The sequence below is a fragment of the Mustela lutreola genome, chromosome 11, assembly GCF_030435805.1.
Source record: "Mustela lutreola isolate mMusLut2 chromosome 11, mMusLut2.pri, whole genome shotgun sequence".
Classification (NCBI taxonomy): domain Eukaryota; kingdom Metazoa; phylum Chordata; class Mammalia; order Carnivora; family Mustelidae; genus Mustela; species Mustela lutreola.
This window is the reverse complement of record NC_081300.1, coordinates 70,976,145-71,000,398: the sequence shown is the minus strand read 5'-3', so window position 1 is coordinate 71,000,398 and position 24,254 is coordinate 70,976,145. Positions and strand designations below refer to the sequence as shown.

The following is a 24,254-nucleotide window of genomic DNA, read 5'->3' as shown; positions in this document are numbered from 1 at the left end:
TTTACAGTTAATACTAAGGGAAGACAACTAACTAGCTCAGTCAGTAGAGCATGAGACTCTTGATCTCAGTGTCCTGAGTTCGAGCCCCATATTGGGTGATTACATACATATGATTACATACATACATATGAAAAGTTTTATTAAGGGAAAGAATATAAATATAAGTCAAATAGAAAATATGATCTCAACCATATTAAGAGGGCTGCACTTAAAAAATGAAAGAAACAAGATTAAAATATTAACTATGCTAAGTTATCTCTGAATATAAAACTGTGGGTTATTTTTATTTTCTTAAAATTTTCTTGTATCCAAATGTTATGCAATGAGCCTAAGTTTTAAATTTTTTGTATCAAAGCTTTTATTTATTTGGAAGAGAGAGAGAGAGCACAAGGAGGGGGAGGGATAGAGAGAGGGAGAAGCAGACACCCTGCTGTGCAGGAAGGCTGATATAGCATTGGATCCCAGCACCCAGGAATCACGACCTGAGCTGAAGGCACACGCTTAACTGAGCCACCCAGGCGCCCTAGTTTTAAACTGCAAAAAAACAAAAACAACAACAAAAAAAACTTTTAAAACATCAATTTTAGAAGCACCTGGATAGTTCAGTCAGTTAAGCATTTGACTCTTTATCTCAGCTCAGGTCTTGATCTCAGGGTGATAAGTTCAAACCCTGCTTTGGGTTCTGGGCTGGGCACGGTGGGCACGGAGTCTACTTTAAAACAAAACAAAAAAAAACACAAACTGTAATGTATCAAAGAATCTTCTCAGACTGGCAGATTTAGCAATTTGGCTGTTACCATGGAATTTCAAAGACAAATGCCAGTTTTGGGAAATCAAGAAGAAAAAAAAATCTGCTGTAAACTGTATCTTGGCAATTTAAGACCTGTTTTTTATGTTGAATTTTTCCAAATCAAGTCACTTTCTATGACTTAGTAACAGTGACCTTAAAACCAAAAAGAGTGAATGAGTCAAATGTTACTCATTCTTAGGGGCGCCTGGGTGGCTCAGTGGGTTAAAGCCTCTGCTTTTGGCTCGGGTCATGATCCCAGCATTCTGGGATCGAGCACCGCATCGGGCTCTCTGCTCAGCGGGAAGCCTGCTTTCCTTCCTCTCTCTCTGCCTGCCTCTCTGCCTACTTGTGATCTCTGTCTGTTAATTAAATAAATAAAATCTTAAAAAAAAAAAAAGTTACTCATTTTTAAAACAGTAAAATGATGAAATGCATTAGGGTCCCAAGAAAAGAAACTTCAGAGAGCAGTATTCACACAGATTCTAATTCTAATGAGGCTTGTCATGAATAAAATCGAAACAAAAAGTGTGAAGTATAATTTGTCTCCCCATGTCTTTAAGACTAAATCCACTTCCTCCATTCAAAAGAGAAGAGATCTCATAATGTAATACACCAATACTTAGAAAAATAATGGACTCCCATAGAGATATATGTTATAAAAAGGACAAATTCCACAGAAAGGAGGGAAGAAAGGCAGAGCTGATCTCCTACATAAGCCACCATTATTTTTCCTGTTTACAGGGATATCACATCCTAGACTCTGAGGATAGTTTGAAACATTAAAATATCCTAGAAATTTCAAATATCAGTGTCCACTTCTTTTTATTATTATTGTTCGTTTTTAAAAGAGAGAGCACAATGGGACGCCTGGGTGGCTCAGTTGGTTAAGCAGATGCCTTCGGCTCGGGTCATGATCCCAGCGTCCTGGGATCGAGTCCCACATCAGGCTCCTTGCTCAGCGGGGAGCCTGCTTCTCCCTCAGCCTCTGCCTGCCATTCTGTCTGCCTGTGCTCGCTCTCTCTCCCTCTCTCTCTGAAGAATAAATAAAATCTTTAAAAAAAAACAAAAACAAAAAAAAAAAAAAAGAGAGCACAAGCAGGGGAGCAGCAGGCAGAGGGAGAAGGAGAAGTAGACAGGAGTGCAACACTGAGTCCCAGGACTCAGAGAACATGACCTGAGCCGAACGCAGACACCCAACGATCTGAGTCACCCAAGTACCCATCAGTGTCCTTATGTTCCTCAACTTCCTGATACTCAAAGTGGTTAACTCAAAATGTATTGTAATTAGTTTGTTGTTGTTTTGAACTATGATCATGAAACATACTGCCTGAAAATGAATGGACTAGTGCAACATTTGGCAAGTAATAAGGATTTTCCTAAAGAATCTTGATTTTTAATTATTTTACCTACATCATTAAGCCAAAGTATGAGATACTATGTACAAAACTGATTCCATTTTGAAAAATATACTCATCATGACTCCAAATACAGGCAGTACTAGCCAAAAGTTACGGAAACCAATCTTGTATTGGAAAACTCAAGGGTATGACATAAAAATACATATAACAGCCTTAAAAAGTAAAATGGTTAGATTCAAATGTAACCTAAAAGCAAAAAGACACGCTCCTACTATTACAGCATTTCCTGCTTGTCAGAGTAATAAATTTTGGTTCAGTGCCAATATAGATAAGAATCAAATTTAAAAAAGAAGGGTCCTGGGGTGCCTGGGTGACTCAGTTAAGCATTTGACTTCAGCTCAGTTCATGATCTCAGGATCCTGGAATGGAGCCCCCCTCGCAGGGAGTCTGCTTCTCCCTCTCCCTCTGCCCTTCCCCTATCCGCCCCCAACTCATGCTCTCGATAGACAGATAGATAGATAGATAGATGGTCCTGCATTCTATTATCTCCATATACAGTAACATTTCCCAAAATATGTTCCTCCAAGACCTCTTAGGTCCTCAAAATACTTGGATAAACAAAGTTAAATGAGTTTCTGCTTTAGTGGAAGAGCTCTCAGAGCTTTTATTTTGTACACTGTGAATCTAAGAGGGGAGAAACCATACATACGAGATCAGGGGGTCTTTTTGGTAGAGTATCTTGACAGACAAGAAACTGCTTAAAACTCTGATATGAACTGGGCCACTTAGCTGCTCAGTCAGCAGAACATGCAAAACTCTTGATCTCAGGATCATGAGTTCAAGCCCCATGTTGGGCATAGAGCTTACTTTAAAAGGGGGGAGGGGTGGCCTGGGTGACTCAGTTGAGGAAGCATCTGACTTCAACTCGGGTCATAATCCCAGGGTCCTGGGATCAAGTCCCACGTCAGACTCCCTGCTCAAACGGGAGTCTGCTTCTCCCTCTTCCCTACTTATTCTCTTTCTCTCTCAAATAAATAAATAAAATCTTAAAAAAAAAAAAAGACAAACTCTCTGATGTAAACTATTAAATAAAGTCTCTAACAGCTAAGTAAAACACCATGGAAAAGTCCTAGTACAGAAAGATTATAAATACTAGAGAATTCTAACATCATCATCACCACCAAGTGCACATAAATTTAAAAGAAAAAAGCACTCCAGTAAGTGTTCAGAAGCTTCTAATTTGTCAAAATACACCTGTTCCTACTAAGCTCGGTACAATGTGGTCCTTAGGAGGCTAATAAATAGCATTTTGTGTAGTTAAAAAAAGGAATATAATTTACCTAGTCCCTGTATATCTTCTCAGCTACTGATAAAACTCGGCATAACAGAGAAAACAAAAGAATCTTGCATGTATTTTTCAGATTATATATATATATAGTACTTGGAATAACTGGACATATTAAATTCAGGAATTATTGGAATGAATAGTTCTACCTACAGAGATTTTTTAAAATACAATGAAATTTGGAATCACTACTTTGCCTATGATATTCTTTCTTTCCTCATATATTTCACATATTTACAGTTTATGGATGTCAATATATATTAACATCATTGATATTTTTCTCTGACCTCTGACAAACTCATCTTGAAATGGTAGTGGCAATAACATACAGATGAAATAGGCTCAAAATATTCAGCCATATACAATTACCAAACCATAATTTTTCCAGATCAGTTATAAATTTTGATTATTCAAATGATAGAGAAATACTTTTTATCCTTTATATTAAAAACTTGTATGTGAATCAAAGAATCAAATGTTTATTAAATAATGAAATTACTAAAATGAAACACAGAAGAATTTTTCATCATATAAACTGAGGAAGTCCTTTCTAAGTACAACACAAACCCTAAAGACATAAAGATAAATTTGACAACATAAAAATTTTAAATATCTACACAGAAAAAATAGATTTAAAAAAGGGGAAAAGATGAACTGACAAGTCAGTTTTAAAAACTCTTTGCAACACATAATAACAGGCTAATTTTCTTACTATATAAAAATCTACAAATAAATAAGAAAAAAACAATCCAATAGACATAGAACAGTGCGCAAGAGATATGCACACACAGGTCATAAGAAAGGAAATCCAGGGGCACCTGGGTGGCTCAGTCATAGGGCATCTGCCTTTGGCACAGGTCATGATCCCAGAGTCCTAGGATCAAGCCCCACATCGGGCTCCCTGCTTATCCCTCTCCCACTCCCCCTACTTATATTCCCTCTCTCAGTCTCTCTGTGTCAAATAAATAAAATCTTTAAATTTTTTATTTAAAAAAAGGAAATCCATTTGGCTTTTAAGCATATTTTTTTAAAGATTTTATTTATTTATTTGACAGACAGATTACAAGTAGGCAGAGAGGCAAGCAGAGAGAGAGGAAGGGAAGCAGGCTCACTGCTGAGCAGAAAGCCGGATGCTGGGCTCCATCCCAGGACACTGGGATCATGACCTGAGCCGAAAGCAGAGGCTTTAACCCACTGAGCCACCCAGGCACCCCTTAAGCATATTTTTTAATGTGTGACTTCAGTTTGTTGTTGTTGTTGTTGTTTTTTTCAAGTAAAATCTATGCCCAACATGGGGCTTGAACTCACAAGCCTGAGAGCAAGAGCTGCAGCTCTACACACTGAGCCAGCCAGGTGCCCTATAACTTTAGTTATTTTGAAAAAAAATTAAACCATAAGATATTATTTTTCTTCTCTCATACTAATGGAAAAAAATTATCATAGTAAGATAAATGTAATTTATAGTAAGGGGATAAGGAAAAAGTTACATTCATACATTTTTGATGGAACTAGAAAATGATATTTCTATATAGAACAACTAAGGAATAACTGCAAAAATGTAAAAGGTACATATCCTTTGAATTCTAGAAATTTTCCCACTTCAGGTAAATTATAGATACACTTACCGATGTAAACAAAGTCTCATATACAAGAATATTCATAACATCATCATTTGTATTAACATGAGGTTAGAAATAATCAAATGTCAGACAACAGGAAAACAGATCAATTAATTTTCATAGACCAATATAATCGACACTACAAATCCAGCCAAAAGAATGAGGCAGATTTTATATACTGATATGGAGAGATAGAAAAAATCAAGTTGTAGAAGAGATATAGAGTATGTTACCTTCCACTGAAAAAGGGGAAAGGAAATAACGCATACATGTACACACACTTACATGCTTAAATGTATTTATATAGATTACTTATGACAGGAACAATACATAAACCAGTAGAATAACTGCCTCAAAAGAGAATTGTTTGAAAATTGGAAGGTAGGAGCAGGAAAGTAACCTACATTTCCATTTTGTACTGATATTTTACTATATGCGTATATTCCCTATTTTTTTCAAAATATGAACAAAAAAACAATGAAAACAGAGCATACCTTACTTTTATGTATCAGGGCACACATACACAGTTGTAGAATCTGTTCACCTTTTTTTTTTTTTTTTTTTTTTAGATTTTATTTTATTTTTTTTTTTTTAAAGATTTTATTTATTTATTTGACAGAGAGAAATTACAAGTACACTGAGAGGCAGGCAGAGAGAGAGAGAGAAGGAAGCAGGCTCCCTGCCGAGCAGAGAGCCCGACGCGGGACTCGATCCCAGGACCCTGAGATCATGACCTGAGCCGAAGGCAGCGGCTTAACCCACTGAGCCACCCAGGCGCCCCTTTTTTAGATTTTATTTAGGGACACCTGGGTGGCTCAGTTCCTTTAGCGGCTGCCTTCTGCTCAGGTGGTGATCCCAGGACCCTGGGATCCCACCTCCGGCTCCTGGCTCAGCAGAGAGCTTGCCTCTCCCTCCCAGTCTGCCTGCTGCTCTCCCTGCTTGTACTCTCCCTCTCTGTTAACTGAAAAAATAAAACCTTAAAAATTTTCTTAAAAAGAAAAAGGTATTTATTTGTCAGAGAGAGAGACAGAGAGCACAAGCAGGGGGAGTAGCAGGCAAAGGAAAAAGCAAACTCCCCACTGAACAAGGAGCCCGGTGGGGGGCTCAATTCCAGGACCCTGGGATTGATGACCTGAACTGAAGGCATTCACTTAACGGACTAAGCCACCTAGGGGTCCCAAATCTCTTCACTTTCTAAGTGTGCCTGGCTGAGAAGACAAAAGGGAGATAACAAGCCAACCTTTGTACCCTGGCCCAGAGCTACATAGCCTAGAGGAAGGGGACTACCACTTTCTAAACTTTTTTTTTTGAGAGAGAGCAAGAGAACACATGCAGGGTGAGAGGCAGAGGAAGAAGCAGACTCTCTGCTGAGCAGGGAACCTGAGGTGGATCTCCACCCCAGGACTCCTGAACTGCAAGATCACCACCTGAGCCCACAGCAGACAGAAGACCGAGTCACCCAGTCGCCCTGGGGCTACCACTTCCTAAACCTTACAAAGTCACTCTCCATTCACCAAGCTATTCTTATACCTAGAGAGTAGGACCATTTTTTAATTTACATAAACGTCCCATAGGCCTAAGCAGAGGGCATACATAAGTTGTGTATTTTAAAAACAAAATAGATAATGGGGTGCCTGGGTGGCTCAGTCAGTTGAACATCTGACTCCTGATTTCGGCTCAGGTTGTGAAATCTGGGACAGGAGATCAAGCCCTACACTGAGCTCTGTGCTCCACTCAGAGTCTGTTTGAGGTTCTCTCCCTCTGCCCCTTCCCCTGCTCAGGTTCTCTCTCTCTCTCTCTCTCTCAAATAACTAAGTAAAATCTTAATAAAATTTTTTTAAAAGACAGGACAAAATTTCACAGGAAAATTGGCCATATAATAAATAATTCAATGTATACTCCAAAACTAAACTATATATCACTTCAAATTAACAACTTTGTAGATGGGTTTATGAAATGTGACATAACAAATGGCAGGATTAATAAACTGGAGGAAAAGTCCATAGAAATTACCCAAAATAAAATATACTAGGGGGGACCTGGGTGGTTCAGTGGGTTAAGTCTCTGCCTTTGGCTCAGGTCATGATCTCGGGGTCCTGGGATAGAGCCCTGCATCAGGCTCTCTGCTCAGCAGGGAGCCTGCTTCCCTCCCCATACCCACCGCCTGCCTCTCTGCCTACTTGAGATCTCTGTCTACCAAATAAATAAATAAAATCTTAAAAAAAAATTAAATATACCCAAAAAGAAAGTGTTGAGGAAAGAAAGAAGGTATATAAGAGACACAATAAGAAACATGCCCAAGAAGTCTAACACACATATAATTGAAATTCCAGAAGAAAGAGAAGCCTTGAATCCTGTCAACTGCCTTCGAGGTTTCGTTATATACTCGTAACTGAACTGGATCCTGAATTCTAGTTTCCTCAAATATCTGGCTACAGTTCTCCAAACAAACACTTCCAATTTCTTCCACCCTTCTAATTTAGACTCCCCAAGAACAAAGACTCCCCTTGAATATTCTTGGAAGGGTCTACAACCAGGTCTTCCTCACTATCCAGCTGGCAGCCAATCTTCAGAAACTTGAATCTTGGCTATATATCTCACAGCTGAATAAGACTCCACCTGACTTCTATTGAAAGACCCCTTCCCTGGAAAGCCCCCTCCCTTAGTAGACAAATAGAATAACTAAAACCGCTTGTTTGCTTTTCTATAAACCGCTGGCCTTTAGATATAAGACTAGGTTATTAATTGTGTGATTAATTGCTTATTAATTGCTCTTTTGCCTTTCTGTAACCGCTTGGCTTATAGAAATAATAGAGACGCCATGATGGCATTCCTCCCTTCCCCCTTCTTGTTCCCCTCTCCCGCCTCTCTCTGCGCGCGCGGGTCCCCAGAGCCAATCATCAGACTCCAGGTATGCCTTTTTCAAAAGTTCAAACTATCCACCAATCAGTTGCGCCCCACCCAAAACTTGTTTGTACCTTCCTATAAAAGACCCTGCTTCACTCCCGGTCGGTGTGCTCGGTTAGCTGGAGCTGCCGACCACCCGCCGGTACCTGCGTAACAATAAAGAACCTCTTGCTGATTGCATCCAGTGGCAGTGTTGGATTCTTGGGTAAGGGGATCCGCGGGTCTTTCACTATCTTGTCCTATATACCAGCTGGAGTTGTCAAAATCAAACTAATGAAAAAGAGTAGAAGCTGACATCAAGGTAAACTGCTCCCAAAATGCCATATCAAAACCTCAAACTTTAAACATGAACCCCGGGGTGCCTGGGTGGCTCAGTGGGTTAAAGCCTCTGCCTTCGGCTCAGGTCATGATCCTGGAGTCCTGGGATCGAGCCCCGCATCGGGCTCTCTGCTCAGTGGGGAGCCTGCTTCCCCTTCTCTCTCTCCCTGCCTCTCTGCCTACTTGTGATCTCTGTCTGTCAAATAAATAAATAAAATCCTAAAAAGAAAAAAAATTTTAAAAATAAAAAATAAACATGAACCCCTCTCTTCTCTTTCCTTCATTCTAGCATTGGCTTGGAAAGATAACGCCACCATTTATGTCTCCCAGACCATTACTAATGGATTTTAAATGCTGAATTTTTCATCAAAAACTCTGATCTGCGGGTACCTAGGAGTTCAGTCAATTAAGCACCAGCCTTGGGCTCAGGTCATGGTTCCACGGTCCTGGAATCGAGGCCCCGGGTCAGGGTCCCTGTTCAGGGGAGAGCATGCTTCTCCCTCTTCCTAAACTGCTCCCCCTGCTTGTGCTCTCTCTGTCAGATAGATGAGTAAAATTTTTTAAAAAGCAAAACAAAAAACTCCGATCCATCCATGATGCTAGAGAACCCCTGGTCTGATTCCCTGTCTCTGGTTAACAACCCCAAACTTGGGTTGCCTCAGTTGAGCATCTGACTCTCGATCTCAGCTCAGGTCAAGATTTCATCAGTCAGGAGATCCAGCCCCAAATCAGCTCTGCCCTGGGCAGGGGGGCGGAGCGGGTGGCCGGGCTGCCTGGGATTCTTTCTCTCCCTCTCCAAAACAAAACACAACAACAAAAACCCAAACTTGGGGAACTCTGTGTCCATATTCTACACAAAGAAAGAGACATAGGCAAGGATAACCAGAAATAACGCCTGTGTGGTCCACAGACCCTTAAAATTTTACTGGCCTCCATGGCTGTCACCTTTGCAGTACTGAGCCACAATTTCAAATGGGAATTACCAGGAGGCAGTCATGATTCTGATGAACTTCTAGAACCTAGGTGAGGTTTGGTGGGCTGAGGTCCGGAGCCGATGACCAAGAAAGAATTCTTGAGACATCTTTGGTGCAAAATGGTGGTTTATTAAAGCATGGGGACAGGACCCGTGGGCAGGAAGAGCTGCTGCCCTGGGTTGTGAGGGATGGCAGGTTCTGTACCCTGCTGTTGGGGGAAGGTGAGGGGCAGGGAGGTTTCAGTGGAGTTTTCATATGCTAAAGAGGGCCTACAAGGTGCCAGGATGTTCCAGGCCTGCCGGAGGCCTTGCCCTTGCTGCTGGATCAATGTTGTCTTTAGACCAGCCATTAACATTAAGATCTTTGGGAGACTTTTTGGTGGGGTCTCACAATCCTGCTATCAATCGTCTTTGTTAGTGAGATTTAGGACATTTGTAAGCCAAGGGAGACTCCTGTCTAGCAGGATTGTGAGCTCCACAAGTTAACTATTTGCTTATTGTTCATAGCAGTCAGGGCTGCCTGAGGGATGCTACACTTATGGAGGGGAGCGGATGAAGGGGGGGGGGTGCAAGGCGCCAGGATGAAGGGGGGGGGGTGCAAGGCGCCAGCTCTTGCTTTGTCCTCAGCCAGCCTCCTGTTCCCTCATCAAGATTTGCTTCTTTTGGCAGGGCCCTACTTCCTTAGCCAACACCACCTGCTGTACCTGGATTAACACCCATGGGGAAGTTGAAATTCAGTTACATAGGATCACTGAGCAAGCCACGTGGCTTAAAAAGGTGACTCCTTCCGGGGCACCTGGGTGGCTCAGTGGGTTAAAGCCTCTGTCTTCAGCTCAGGTCATGATCCCAGGGTCCTGGGATTGAGCCCCAGAGTCAGACTCTCTCCTCAGCAGGGAGCCTGCTTCCCCTCCTCTCTCTCTGCCTGCCTCTCTGCCTGCCTCTCTGCCTACTTGTGATCTCTGTCTGTCAAATAAGTAAATAAAATTTAGAAAAAAAAAAAAAAAAAGGTGACTCCTTCCATGGGGTCTTCCTTTGACTTACCTGATTTTGATTGGTTTGGGTCTCAGGGACCATGACTTAAAATAAACTCCAGACATTGGGAATTATCCTGTTTATCATAGTCATCAGAGTCTCCCAAGCATACTATATTCTCTCAGAGGCTTTAAATGCACGTTTGCTGACACTTACCACGAAGCAACTCTCTTAGGGAGAATGGAATATCAGTAAAGGAACAAAGAGAATGACCAACTTTTAAAAATATTAAACTGAAGTTGTGTCTTGTGAATATCACAGAAACTAAACAAAAAATGTCATTACCTATGAATACCACACAAGAGATTAACAAAAACTGCAAGAGTGACTTTAAAGCTTTTAATTTTTATCATGGGGCACCTGGGTGGCTCAGTTGGTTAAACGTCTGCCTTCAGCACAGGTCATAATCCCAAGATCCTGGGATGGAGTCCTGCATGGGGCTCCCTGCTCAGCAGGGAGTCTGCTTCTCCCTCTGCACCCCCCTCTTGTATGTGTGCGCTCCTCTCTCTCTCAAATAAATAAGTAAAAAAAAAATTTTAAATCTTTAAATGTTTATCTCTTAGTTAATGTGAGAGTCTGATCAAAAGGGACGAATTGTTAAAAAAAAAAAAAAGAACAACAGGCCCAAAGTGGAGTTCTCTTGCCCCATGACAGCAAACCAAGAATTAATATCTAACCTAATTGCAGTTCCAGCCTCTCTCAGGGATGAAATCTTTTAACAACTCAATCTAGAATTACCTGAATAGCACTAGTGAGGTAATTTGCATGACAGACTGCCACCCTTCCCCCAAAGGAAGGTGACCTTGCCTGAAACAACTCAATTTTTGTTAGAAACTTCCTTTTTCTGCCCCCTTCTGCCTATAAATCCCTCCATTCCGCACAGCTCCCCAGAGCTCCTTTCTCATAGCTTAATGGAATGCTGCTCCATTCAAGAATCATTAAATAAAGCCAATGACATCTTCATATCTACCTAGTTGAATTTTAACAAACATAAATCTGATATTCATAACTCTGTGCTTCTACACTCTTCTATTTGCTTGAGATTATAAATAAGTCAATACCATTTTATTAGGTTAAAACTCAACTCCCTTCTTTTAAGACTAATATAAAAAAATAGTTTAGCTTGTTTACTCCTAACAACAGGTAATCAAAATACACAGGTCAAAATTAATTACTAGGGGCGCCTGGGTGGCTCAGTGGATTAAGCCGCTGCCTTCGGCTCAGGTCATGATCTCAGTGTCCTGGGATCGAGCCCCGCATCGGGCCCTCTGCTCAGCAGGGAGCCTGCTTCCCCCTCTGTCTCTGCCTGCCTCTCTGCCTACTTGTGATCTCTCTCTCTGTCAAATAAAATAAATAAAATCTTAAAAAAAAAAAAAAAAATTAATTACTAAAAATTCAAACTCAACCAAGTCACAAATACATGCTACTTACACATTTAACATGTAAGCATTGGGGTGCCTGGGTGGCTCAGTGGGTTAAAGCCTCTGCCTTCAGCTCGGGTCATGGTCCCAGAGTCCTGGGATCTGAGCCCCATATTGGGCTCTCTGCTCAGCGTGAGCCTGCTTCCCCCACCCCCTCTCTCTGCCTGCCTCTCTGCAACTTGTGATTTCTATCTGTCAAATAAATAAATAAATAAATCTTAAAAAAAAAATGTAAGCATAAGTAATTTACGTCATGCCATTAAATTTTAAGAGCATTTTTCAGCAATTACGACAATAAAAATTCCTGAGGCCTCCCCCACCCCCCCCCCCCAGGCACCTTGTAAGCCCTCCTTAACATGTGAAAACTCTGTTGAAACCTCCCATCCCTTCACCATCCCCCCAACCGCGAGGTATATAACATGCCGACCCTCACAACCCGCAGCAGCAGCTCTTCCTGCCCACAGGTCCTGTCCCCATGCTTTAATAAACCACCATTTTGCACCAAAGATGTCTCAAGAATTCTTTCTTGGTCATCGGCTCCGGACCTCAGCCCACTGAACCTCACCTAGGTTCCAGAACTTCATCATATGGCACCCAACGTGGGGCTGTGAGTCTTTACATTTGGACTCTGAGCTTCGGTGCAAAATTGGTGAGTACTTTCTCTCCTTTTCCTTTACTCTCATTTCAGGGCTTTTCAAGGAGTATGGTCTTATTGGAACACTTGCATGTCAATTGCTCAGGCTGTAACCCTCTAGCCCGTGGCTGCTCTACAGGGAGGAGAGCGTCTGCCTTTTGGCTGTAAGTTAGTACCCTGGCCGGAATGGCAATAAGACCCAGAAACTTGATGGCCTCTCTTTATTCCTGTTCTTTTTTTTTTTTTTTTTAAAGATTTTATTTATTTATTTGACAGAGAGAGATCACAGGTAGGCAGAGAGGCTGGCAGAGAGAGAGAGAGAGGGAAGCAGGCTCCCCGCTGAGCAGAGAGCCCGACGCGGGACTCGATCCCAGGACCCCGAGATCACGACCCAAGCCGAAGGCAGCGGCCCAACCCACTGAGCCACCCAGGTGCCCCTCTTTATTCCTGTTCTTATAGAAAGTTGTTTCTCTTGGGCACGGGACAGCCACCTAAGTCACCAGGATGGCTGCCAATCTTAAGACTCAGGAGGTTTCCTCCTGATTGATCTAATGTGATCCTCTCCACATCCCTGGACTAGCCACTTCTGGCCGAGAGACCTCCACTGGGAGCCGGCCGAAACCAGTACCCGATTGAATTAAAACGCAAATGGGGACCGTTTCCTAGGGAAGTTGGCTCTAAGGACCACATGTGTTGGAATTTCGCATAGACCATGATGGATTTCAGTCTTTACTGTTTCTTGTCAGTGTCTTCTTTTTTTTTTTTTTTAAGATTTTATTTATTTATTTGACAGAGAGAGATCATAAGTAGGCAGAGAGGCAGGCAGAGAGAGAGAGGAGGAAGCAGGCTCCCTGTTGAGCAGAGAGCCCGATGCGGGACTCGATCCCAGGATCCTGAGATCACAACCTGAGCCGAAGGCAGCGGCTTAACCCACTGAGCCACCCAGGCACCCTTGTCAGTGTCTTCTACAAACTGCCTAAAGCTATGAAATTGGGTAATTTCCCCTTGCCAAACTTTTCTAGTATTTCCATGGGTTAATATGGCAAAACAGTATGCAGTCTTCAGGACAGAAAATGGCATGGCACAGTTTCCTACACCATTCACCAGGCACCCATCTGTAGCCTAGGATGCGATGGGGAAGTGGAGGGACGCCGGCACCCCTCTAGGGCCTTTTAAGGCAGGATGGTGATCAATAGCGATATCTTGAGGGACGCCTCCAGTTGCTTTTGACACCTAAAACCTCTGACATACCCTGTGTGGGACGCCACCCAGGAGTTGGGGGATTTGGTAATGGACCTTCATTACTTTTCTGGAATCATGGCCTCAGTAGGCTTCTTCAGTTCCCAAGAACTCTACCTTGGGGTGCCTTTTAACCCACTGGAAATAATTTGGATTGCAAAACTTAGGAAAGGACTGAGCTCCTGTAACACTGCATGGCCTCAGTGGGATCTATCAGTTAGATCTCCTCTGTAGGAAACAGGGCAAATGAACCTAGGGTGCCTGCATTGCTCATACCTAGGCCTTCATTGCTCTACACCAGGACCCCAGACTAAGGGGCTTTTGTGGAATGTGTTTGCCCAAATGAGTCAGCTAGTAAACTTTCTCCTGACATATTCGATGATAATTACGTAAATAAGCCTTCTTCTAGTAAACCCAGGTTGCTGGGCCATCCCTAGCAAAGGGGACTCTGGCTTTATTTCTCTCTGTTTCTCCTAATAGATGTGGGGGCTTCTCCCTCACTCACTTCCCGTGTTAATGGCTATAACTGGAGCCAACTGGGGTTAGTCTAACTCGAGACAGAGACTGTAAGGAATATCCCCAAGCAGCTGCCGAAACTCTTTGTTTCGGCGAAGTTTCCCTGTGTTCTCTGGCCCGACTTGGACTGCCTAACCCCTCCCCCCTTGCTGGTAGGAAAGCATGGTGTCTGCTCCTCTGTTGGGCCTTATGAGCTCTAAAACCGGGAATCCTTTCTCTGCCTCCTGGAAGCACTTTGTTTCCTCTGTTTCCCCCTTCTGTTTCTGCACCAATGTGCGTGCAGCCTGCATGACTAGCCTCTAGATCATGCACCACAGCTCCTTCTCTCTTCACTGTCAAGGAGCAAGAAGAGCACCCCCTGGACCTAACACCTCCCCACTCCAGATCTTCCCATGCATGTCTCAGGTAAACATTCAAAGTGGAGTGGGCCCAGGTGGAGCGTAAATCACTATTGGAACTAAGTTAAGTTTGTTGGTTTAATTAAGATAAGACCTGTCTTTTAAGTTAACAGTAGTAAATGTGAAACTTCGAAGTTTACTGAAGGTCAAATAAGCTTGTGTTACTTGTTAAAATTTGTTAGCAAAGAAATGACTACTGATGGTTAATTGTCTGTCTCAAAGTTTTAATGGGTAATTGCTGAAGTAGCTTTCAAAGTCTTTGGTAACCTGAAAGTTTTAAAGTTTTGCTTGGATGACAAATGGAATTGAATTGTGGACATCTATATCTTAACCAAACAGGATAAAATGCTAAGTCGTTAATTACTAGATGTAGGTTTATGTTTTTGACTTCTTAACTGCAAAGAAACTAAGAGTATTTAAATCTGCTGGTAAACTTGTTTTCCACTTAACTGATTCATAAATTGCCACCTGAAGAATTCTGTTGTAACAGTTCACAATTGGTTAATACCTAAAGGTGTTTCCAAGAATACAAAGTTCTGCTTAGTGTAACCAAGACTGATGGAAATAAAAGGAAACTCTGTATGTAGGAAAGCAGGAGATATGTAAGAAAGATTTAAGGAATGGGAATACATTTTGTTGAAGGTAAGGGAAGGTAATTTTGTCCTAAATGAGATGGTTGTTTGGAAGGAAATGGCTTGGGACAAAACTTGAATGCAAAGGAAAGTTGTAGAAGGTTTGTGAAGGGAAATCTTCAGAAAAGGAATTTTAGCTATGGTCAAGAATGGACTAAGATTGAAATGAATGGGTTTTAAAGGTACATTGGTACAAGACTGAAATTGTCTTGAAAGACCCGCGGATCCCCTTACCCAAGAATCCAACACTGCCACTGGATGCAATCAGCAAGAGGTTCTTTATTGTTACGCAGGCGCCTGCGGGTGGTCAGCAGCTCCTGCTAGCTGAGCACACCCGGCTGGGGTGGTGCCGGGTTTTTATAGACAGGTACAAACAAGTTTTGGGTGGGGCGCAACTGATTGGTTGACAGTTAGAACTTTTGAAAAAGGCATACAAGCGGTTAGTTATCCTATCTATCTTCTAGGGGAGGGGTCTTTCAGTCTCTGTTCAAAAGGACAATGTTTTCTTAGATCAATTGATCTGCTGTTAAGAAAATGTAAGTGGTTTTCTCTTTGCCTGCCCAGAAAATTCAGTTCCTATGTTTTTTTTTTTTCAGGTGTTTAACATCCCTAATTATATTTAGGCATGTGCTTCAAAACTTTCTAAGATTTTAGCAAATGTTGACAAGATTTAAATTGTAAATCTCTTTAACTCAGGCTTTTCCTTGGTATGTGAAGTTGCTCATGAAGTACTACTGAACCAATGATAAACCTTGGATTACATTTGGGAAAATGCTATAACTATTCTAGAGATTCTATGCACTTCCTAAAGTTTTAATGTTTTGAGAGATCATCGCTTGATACTGTAATTATGAAAATATTATGTGTCACAGAAGTAACCTGGTTTCCTTGCAGCTAAATTGTAAACTCCCGTCTCTTCAGTTCTAACCATATCCATTCCGAGTTTTTGTCATTTATAATTGTTTTAATTCTCTTGTAAAATGAGTTTTATCTTCAAGGAGATTCCTATAAAGGACTTCCAGGACAAATACAGATATTTGATATACTTGAAAATCCTAAAACTGAAATGGGTAAGAATTTCCAAAACTGACTAAAGCCGCATTCACCAGAATTAGTAACATAGGACTAAATGAACTAAACGATTATAGTGTTGTGTCTCTTAATATTTTGTCTTACTTTAAACATTGCTGGTTCTCTCTACTGTTTGCTCTTACAGACTAGGGATACTTCCTCCTAGTTATCTGTAACTTACAGAGATGTAAAAGTGCTCATTTGTAAACAAATCAAGGCACTCAACTTTTCTCTCTATCTGAACCCTCTGAAACCAAAAGTTCTCAGTAAGTGTTCTTTCTTCCATGACAATCAGTCATTTGCATAAGTTCAATAAGAATCTGTTCTCCTTGTAACAGGAAAGAATTGGAAACATGGGTTATTTTACCAAGGCTTTGACTGGGATGTCATATTTGAAAAGACTCAGATATGACCAGACAGTTTAAAGGAACTAAGGTTGACTTTATGAAACCTGGAGCCATAAAGCCCCTTGGGACTGTGGGCCTGATACCTTGCTTACAGAGTTCCCAGCAGCCTCACCAGGTGAGTAAAGAATGTCACTCCTTGGTAGGTGCAGTCTCAGAAGAGGAATTCGCCCAAATCAACAGGTATTGCAGGCATGCCTGATGGCAAGTACAGGGCTTGGCTTCTGGCCTGGAGAGGCTACTAAAAGTTCAACCTAGAGATTCCTTATAAGAAGTTCCAGCAAAGCAGATTCTAAAAGATCTATTGATCATACTCACTGTTCTTGCTGAGCTTATGTAAATAATTAGGCCAAGTTTGTTAAAACTGGACATGTTTCACAAGTGAATTAGTCCTGATTTGGCTATCTCTGGAAATGAGGGTTATTTTGAGAGAAAAATTCTGTTTTAGTAACACACCTTTATGGATGTTAAATTCTAGACTTGATTGTCTTTAAATGTTTGTTTACCTAAGCTAAACAATTTGAGGTAAACTTCAGAAAAGTTGCACAATAGCTTCTTTAGTCGACCTTATTATTTTATGGGGATATTAGCAGAACCCCGTGGCACATGAATAAACAACTGGAAAAATGGGATTGATTCCCCAACAATTGTATAACTTAACTAACACCTTGTGTGAGGCTGGAATAATGAAATTGCCTAAAAGCCAACATATCGCACTCCATAGGATATGAACTATGGACTTGTGGAGACAATGGATGACCCCACTTTCTTTATGATTGTGAAAGACCCCTCCCCTAGAAGATAGATAGGATAACTAACCGCTTGTTTCCTTTTCTGTGAACCGCTGGCTTTTAGGCATAAATTAGGTTATTAATTGCTCTTTTGCCCTTCTGTAACCACTTGGCTTATAGAAATAATAGAAGACGCCATGATGGCATTCCTACCTTCCCCCTTCTTGTTCCCCCTCCCTGCCTCTCCTCCCAAGCGCGGGCCCTCAGAACCAATCAGCTTGTTCCCCCTTCCCGCCTCTCTCTTCTTCGCGCGAGCGGTCCCCAAAGCCAATCAGTAAACTCCACTAAGGCCTTTTTCAAAAGTTCTAATTGTCAACCAATCAGTTGCGCCCCACCCAAAACTTGTTTGTACCTGTTTATAAAAACCCGGCACCACCCCAGCTGGGGGTGCTCGCAGGAGCTGCTGACCACCCGCAGGCGCCTGCGTAACAATAAAGAACCTCTTGCTGATTGCATCCAGTGGCAGTGTTGGATTCTTGGGTAAGGGGATCCGCGGGTCTTTCAATTGGATTGGATGATGCATGGGGAACTCCCCTTATCTCTTGACAAGTTTTCTCCCACTTGCCAGTGATCCTTTGTAGTCAGGATATTGTTAAGCCTGGACCACTCAAAATGTTGTCTTATTGGTTTCATCCCTTAGTCATATTTATCCTAGAAGCCACCTCTGTTGAGGTGCAATTGCAAACAGATGCTTTAGCTAAGCATAGAACAGTCCTCCTTATAAAAAGAGCCTCAAAGCTCACTATGGGACAGTCCCTGACTGTAATGACTTCACATCAGGTCCAGATTTGTCTTAGAAGCCAAAGGCCACCAATGGATGATGGAGGCCAACTTATTAAATACTGGACTACACTAACAGATATGCCAGAAATAATACTTAAAACGTGTCAAACTTTAAACCTAGTTACTTGTATGTCTGAACCTGACCACTGTACTTCTTTCTCTATAGAGCAAAAATGTTCAGAGGTTATTGATCTTGCTTACTCTATATGGCCAGATTTAAGATGCCCCTGTTAAAAACACGAATGACAGTTGGTTTTCTGATGACAGTAGTTTTCATAGAAAGAATAAGAAAAGCTAGGTGTGCCGTAGTGCTCACTAGCACTTTGCAATTGCCAAAGCCTAAGAATTAACTTTTATAATGACTCCAAATATGCTTTCCTGGTACTACATGCCCATAGAGCTATTTGGAAGGAAAGGGGATTGCTATCAAGCCATTACTCCCCAATCAAATATGGGCCTAAGTTACAAAATCCTCCTTATCGCTATACTAAGGTTGGTGTATATCAAATCTGGGATACATATTCGTGGTTCATACCCACACTGATTGGAAGGCTCAGTCAAAAGGCAGTTTTATGCTGGGAACAAAAGAAATCATACATAAGGTACTTGGGCAAATAACACATGACATCGAGGATAGCTATCATTAGAAATGTGTTCTGGGATGCCTGGGTGGCTCAGTTGGTTAAGCAGCTGCCTTCGACTCAGGTCATGATCCCAGCGTCCTGGGATCGAGTCCCACATCGGGCTCCTTGCTTGGCAGGGAGTCTGCTTCTCCCTCTGCCTCTGCCTGCCATTCTGTCTGCCTGTGTTCGCTCTCTCTCCCTCTCTCTCTCTCTGACAAATAAATTTTTTTTAAAAATGTGTAAAAAAAAAAAAAAAAAAGAACTGTGTTCCCAAATAATAGTACTCCAGACTACTGACTGGTTTGCTACTGATTGGGTAAGGTGACCTGGCATTAGATGGCCAGCTCCAAACGGAACCCACTGGATGTGTGGAACCAACCTGTGGCCCTGGCTTCCTCCAGGGTGGATAGGTCACTGTACTTTAGGATTTGCCTGGATTCATGGGCACATGACTAAAACCATTACAACTCCAGCTAATCTCCCCAACTTGAAACAAAGATGGACACGATCTGTTTTTAAATGGTATGATCACTTAGCATCCATTTTTGTTCCATCTGCGAGACTAGAGGATGTCATGTGGCATGTAGAAGCCCTTAATAAATACACTACAAAGGCACTCAATGATTCACTAAATAGCATCTCCCTCCTTAATACCGAAGTCTCATAAATACGCAAGTCAGTCCTACAAAATAGGATGGCCTTAGATGTCCTGACAGCAGCCCAGGGTGGCACATGCGCAATTATCAAAACAGAATGTTGCGTGTACATCCCAGACTATCACAAGAATGTCACAGGACTAAGGCTCTACAAGATCCTTCTCCCTCTCTTAGAGATTGGTTAAGTTCCTGGTTTGGAGGAGGGCTATGGCCAAATCTCCTTTTCAGGCTTCTCATTCTTATCGCCTTATTAACCTTAATATGTTGCTTTGTTCGATGTTTCTCTACTTGGTGCCGAGACTCCATCACTACAATGACTTCACCACGACAGACGATCCTTGTCACGCGCGAGGACGCCTTTTCACTGTCAGCGCTGGATTCAGCGGCCTCCACCTTTCGTAACTCCCTTATACGTTCCTACCCTGATCAATATTGACCTGAGCAGGTAGGGACAGCTCTACGCCCCTATACAGCAGGAAGAAGTTACAGAAGATGAGACCTTCCACCGTCAACCACCTTAAAGATTTAAGGGTCAAAATTGTTCAGGGGGTAATGATGAGGGAGCAGGAGGCTGGCTGGGGACAGAGCAAAAGCTGGCACCTTGCACCCCCTCTCCACCTGCTCTCCTCCATAATATGTGTAGCATTCCTCAGGCACCCCTGACTGCCAGAAAACGATAAATAGTTAACTTGCTGGGATCGCAATCCTGCAGAACAGGAATCTCCCTTGCTCTACAGATGTCCTAGAGATCTAAACAGGGAGGTTACCTTATCAATAGCACAAATTTCCAGAGGCAAATAACTCTCAGTTCCTGAAACCCTAATGTCTCCCTCCCCACCATAAACTGGAGGAGGCTGAGGTAGAAGGGAATGTAAATCATAGCGGGATCATAACACCCCACCAAGAATCTCCCAACTATCTTGATGTTAATGCCTGACCTAAAGACAACATTGATCAGGCCACCTTGTAAGCCCTCCTTAACATGTGAAAACTCTGTTGAAACCTCCCATCCCTTCACCATCCCCCCAACCGCGAGGTATATAACATGCCGACCCTCACAACCCGCAGCAGCAGCTCTTCCTGCCCACGGGTCCTGTCCCCGTGCTTTAATAAACCACCATTTTGCACCAAAGATGTCTCAAGAATTCTTTCTTGGTCATTGGCTCCGGACCTCAGCCCACTGAACCTCACCTAGGTTCTAGAACTTCATCACCTCCACCTGGAGATAATCATTTGTGTATCTATGAACAAGAATAATTTGGATTACCAGCAGTGAACAGAGATATAAAGTACTTCAAAGACAATGAAAGGTGCAAACTTCATAGAATCAAATAACCCAGAAGGGTACAGCATATTCCAGACAACCCAGTTTTCCACTGAAGACACCCACTAATGTTTTTTCAAATCCATTTCAAGTTTTCCACAATTTTTCCAGACAGTCCCAAGGTGAAATACACTAGAATCAAGGAAAAGAAACGATTTTTTATTGAAATATAAATATGATCAAAAGAAGCCTGCCATGAGGTAATTTGAAGGAAGGGGTGCTACAAAAAAACAGTCAATCGAGAACCTAGAATGCATAATTAATAAAAATCTAATTCTCCGTGTATTCAGCATCAATCAGAGGAGAACGAAACCTAGCTCAAAGTACAGAAGGATAAGACCCTAAACTTCACAGTCACCAGTACTTTTACAAAGCGCGTAGCTTAAACCAATGTAAGGATCATGGCTGGCGGGAAAGGTACTTAATCACCTTGATGTGATGTGAGCCAGAAACAAATGGCCAAGAAAGAATTCTTGAGACGTTCTTATGCAAAACAGGTGTTTTGACTAAAACATGTTGGAGTGGGGAGGAACACATCTGAGCAAGGGTAGCTTCTTGCTCAGTGGGGATCCTGCTTCTCTCTCTCTCCCTCTACCTGGTGCTCCCATTGCTTATTCTCTGTCAAATAAATAAAATATTAAAAAAAAAAAAAAAGCTCAGTGACAGTACCCATGCGCAGAAAGAGCTGCTCTATGATTATGAGGAGCGATTATTTATTTATTTATTTAGTAGGCTCCATGCCCAGGGCAGAGCCCAACACAGAGCTCAAATTCAGGACCCTGAAAGCAAAACCTGAATTGAGATCAAAAGTTAGACTCTCAACTCACTGAGCTACTTCAACGCCCCAATTATATACTTAAAGTGGGGTTGGGTAGAGATAAAGGAAGTTTCTAAAGGGATGTTCATATGTTAAAAAAGACTTACCTGTTGTTAAACTAGAGTTGTTTTTTGGCTTCAGCAAAGCATTAATATTAAAGCAGTTGTGAATTCCTTGAGGAATTCATATTCTACCTTCTCAGGTATGTCAGTGGGTCACAAATTGTAAGGAAACTTAATTTTATCTACATTTCTTTTGACTTTGTTCTCATCAACATGACTAGTGTTCTGATTAAGCTGTAACGCCTCTTCTTACCTCCATCTTTTTAAAGTTAATTTTCAGGGGCGCCTGGGTGGCTCAGTGGGTTAAGCCGCTGCCTTCGGCTCAGGTCATGATCTCAGGGTCCTGGGATCGAGGCCCGCATCGGGCTCTCTGCTCAGCGGGGAGCCTGTTTCCCTCTCTCTCTCTGTCTGCCTCTCTACTTGTGATCTCTCTGTCAAATAAATAAATAAGATCTTAAAAAAAAAAAAAGCATTAATTATAAAGTTAATTTTCAGAATTTGAAATCACTTTAACAAGGTCTAGATCACGGCTCAGCAAACTTCAGCTGCCTGTCTTTGGAAATAAAGTATTACTGGAACACAGCCACACCCATTTATTAAAACACTGTCTAAGGTTGTTTTTGTTAGAACGGCAAAACTTAGTAGTTAGAACAAAGACTGCACTGCCCATAAAGCCTAAAATATTTACTATCGAACCCTTTATAGAAAAAGTTTGCCAACCTCTGATCTAAATCAATCACTGCCAATACTTCCTAGTCCCTGAACTCCTTTTAAACATCAAAACCTTTTTCTGATTTCTTAATTGTACATTTTAAGACCGCTAATTGAAAAAATACAAATAGCAAAGGCTACTCTGAATTCAGTGTTTCCTTTAAATACATGTATATTTTATGAATCCTAAAAGTATCTGAACAAATCTGGGGAAAAAAAAGTATGTGTAAACAAGTTATTTTTTTAGTTCTTCTATGTGTAATTCTTGGCATACATGTTATCCAGCCCATGGACCTCCCTTATACATCAGGGGTGCAGAAGCATCTGGCTCCAGGGATCCCGAACAGACCAGGTTTGAACACCTGCAGCTGACAAAAGGCAGAGCAGAGTTGTGGTAAAATAAGGAAAGAATTTATTTCAGTGAGGACAACACCAGCAAGACGGTACTAGCATCTCAAAGACTATCTCCAAAGTGCCTAAAATACTTCCAGGTTTATAGAAGGAAAATGTGGGACAAAGGTTGGTGGGTCTGTGCAGGGAGACAGTGAAGGTCCAGGCGATCATTGTCATGAAATCAATCAGGCAGGGTCTTGCTGGCTCAGGGCTTCCCTGATTGCTTGGGGGTTGGTTTCCATTCCCCTCAGGGGATGCTTTGCCCTCAGAGTCTTTCTCCAGAGTTAAGAGATAAACTGGAAAGAACTTATCAATTGGAGTCCACAAAAGAGTAGGAAGCAATGATCTGATAGAAGTTTCCTGGCTACAGAGAGTAATAAGCTATTCTGGTTAATCAAGTCTACTATCTAACTGTTCCGTGAAATGTCTTTTTTTTTTTTTTAAGATTTTTTTATTTATCAGAGAGAGAGAGGGAGAGAGAGCGAGCACAGGCAGACAGAATGGCAGGCAGAGGCAGAGGAAGAAGCAGGCTCCCTGCTGAGCACGAAGCCCGATGTGGGACTCGATCCCAGGACGCTGGGATCATGACCAGAGTCAAAGGCAGCGTCCCCACCTGAAATGTCTTTGTTGGGCTGGCAGAAAGAGCTACTTAAGATGGCGAAAGTTCCCGCCACAAAACCTGAACTCAGACAGGAGAACAAAGGCCCAAGATGGCGAAAGTTCCTGCCACAAGACCTGAGCCCGGACTGGAGAAAAAAGGCCCAAGCAGGAATCTGAGAACCTCCGGCCCCAGGCTCCCTGGACCAATGGGATGCTGACAAGCAGGAATCTGAGACCACTGCCCCGGGGTCCAGTGGACCAATGGGACCCCGACAAGCAGGCGAAATATCCAAATAAGGGAAACTTGCCAAAAGACCCCTGAGCACCCCCCCCAAGACCCCTTAAAAGCCCCTTCCTCCCTGCCTTGGGCGCGACTTCCGCCACTCTGCTTTCCAGAGTCGCGGAACCTCGCCCCAGGGTGCCCACCTCCTCCCGGTGCAACTTTCCTGGCTCCCCTTCTCCTGAGCCCTGAAACTTCACTGGAGAGTGTTTTTAATAAATCTTGCCTTGCACCCACTTTGCCTGGTATTGTGTTTATCTCGCCGAAAAAAACTTTACAGTCTTAATATCAAATCTTCTATTGTTTTTGCCAGACATCTTTCAAAATATAAAAAAAACCTCAATAATCTAGATTTATTTAGTTATTTAAAGGAGTACTTCATAGTAATCTGACCTGGAAAATTCAAAAGGAATTTATGTTACACAGAACTAGAAGTTTATAGAAACCTTAGTGAGATTTTGTTTTATAGTTTATGTAGATGTCTGCTCCAAAATTTTTCAGATCAAAATCTTCTTAGCCAAGATTTAATTGCAAAACATTGAGATTATTTTTTGTTC

At 42.1% G+C, this 24,254-nt stretch overlaps 1 protein-coding gene across 2 annotated transcripts in view; it reads right to left on the bottom strand.

The window, feature by feature from the left end:
• TTC28 (tetratricopeptide repeat domain 28) overlaps positions 1-24,254 on the bottom strand; it is a 646,079-nt gene that overhangs the window by 598,816 nt on the left and 23,009 nt on the right. The window lies entirely within an intron of this gene.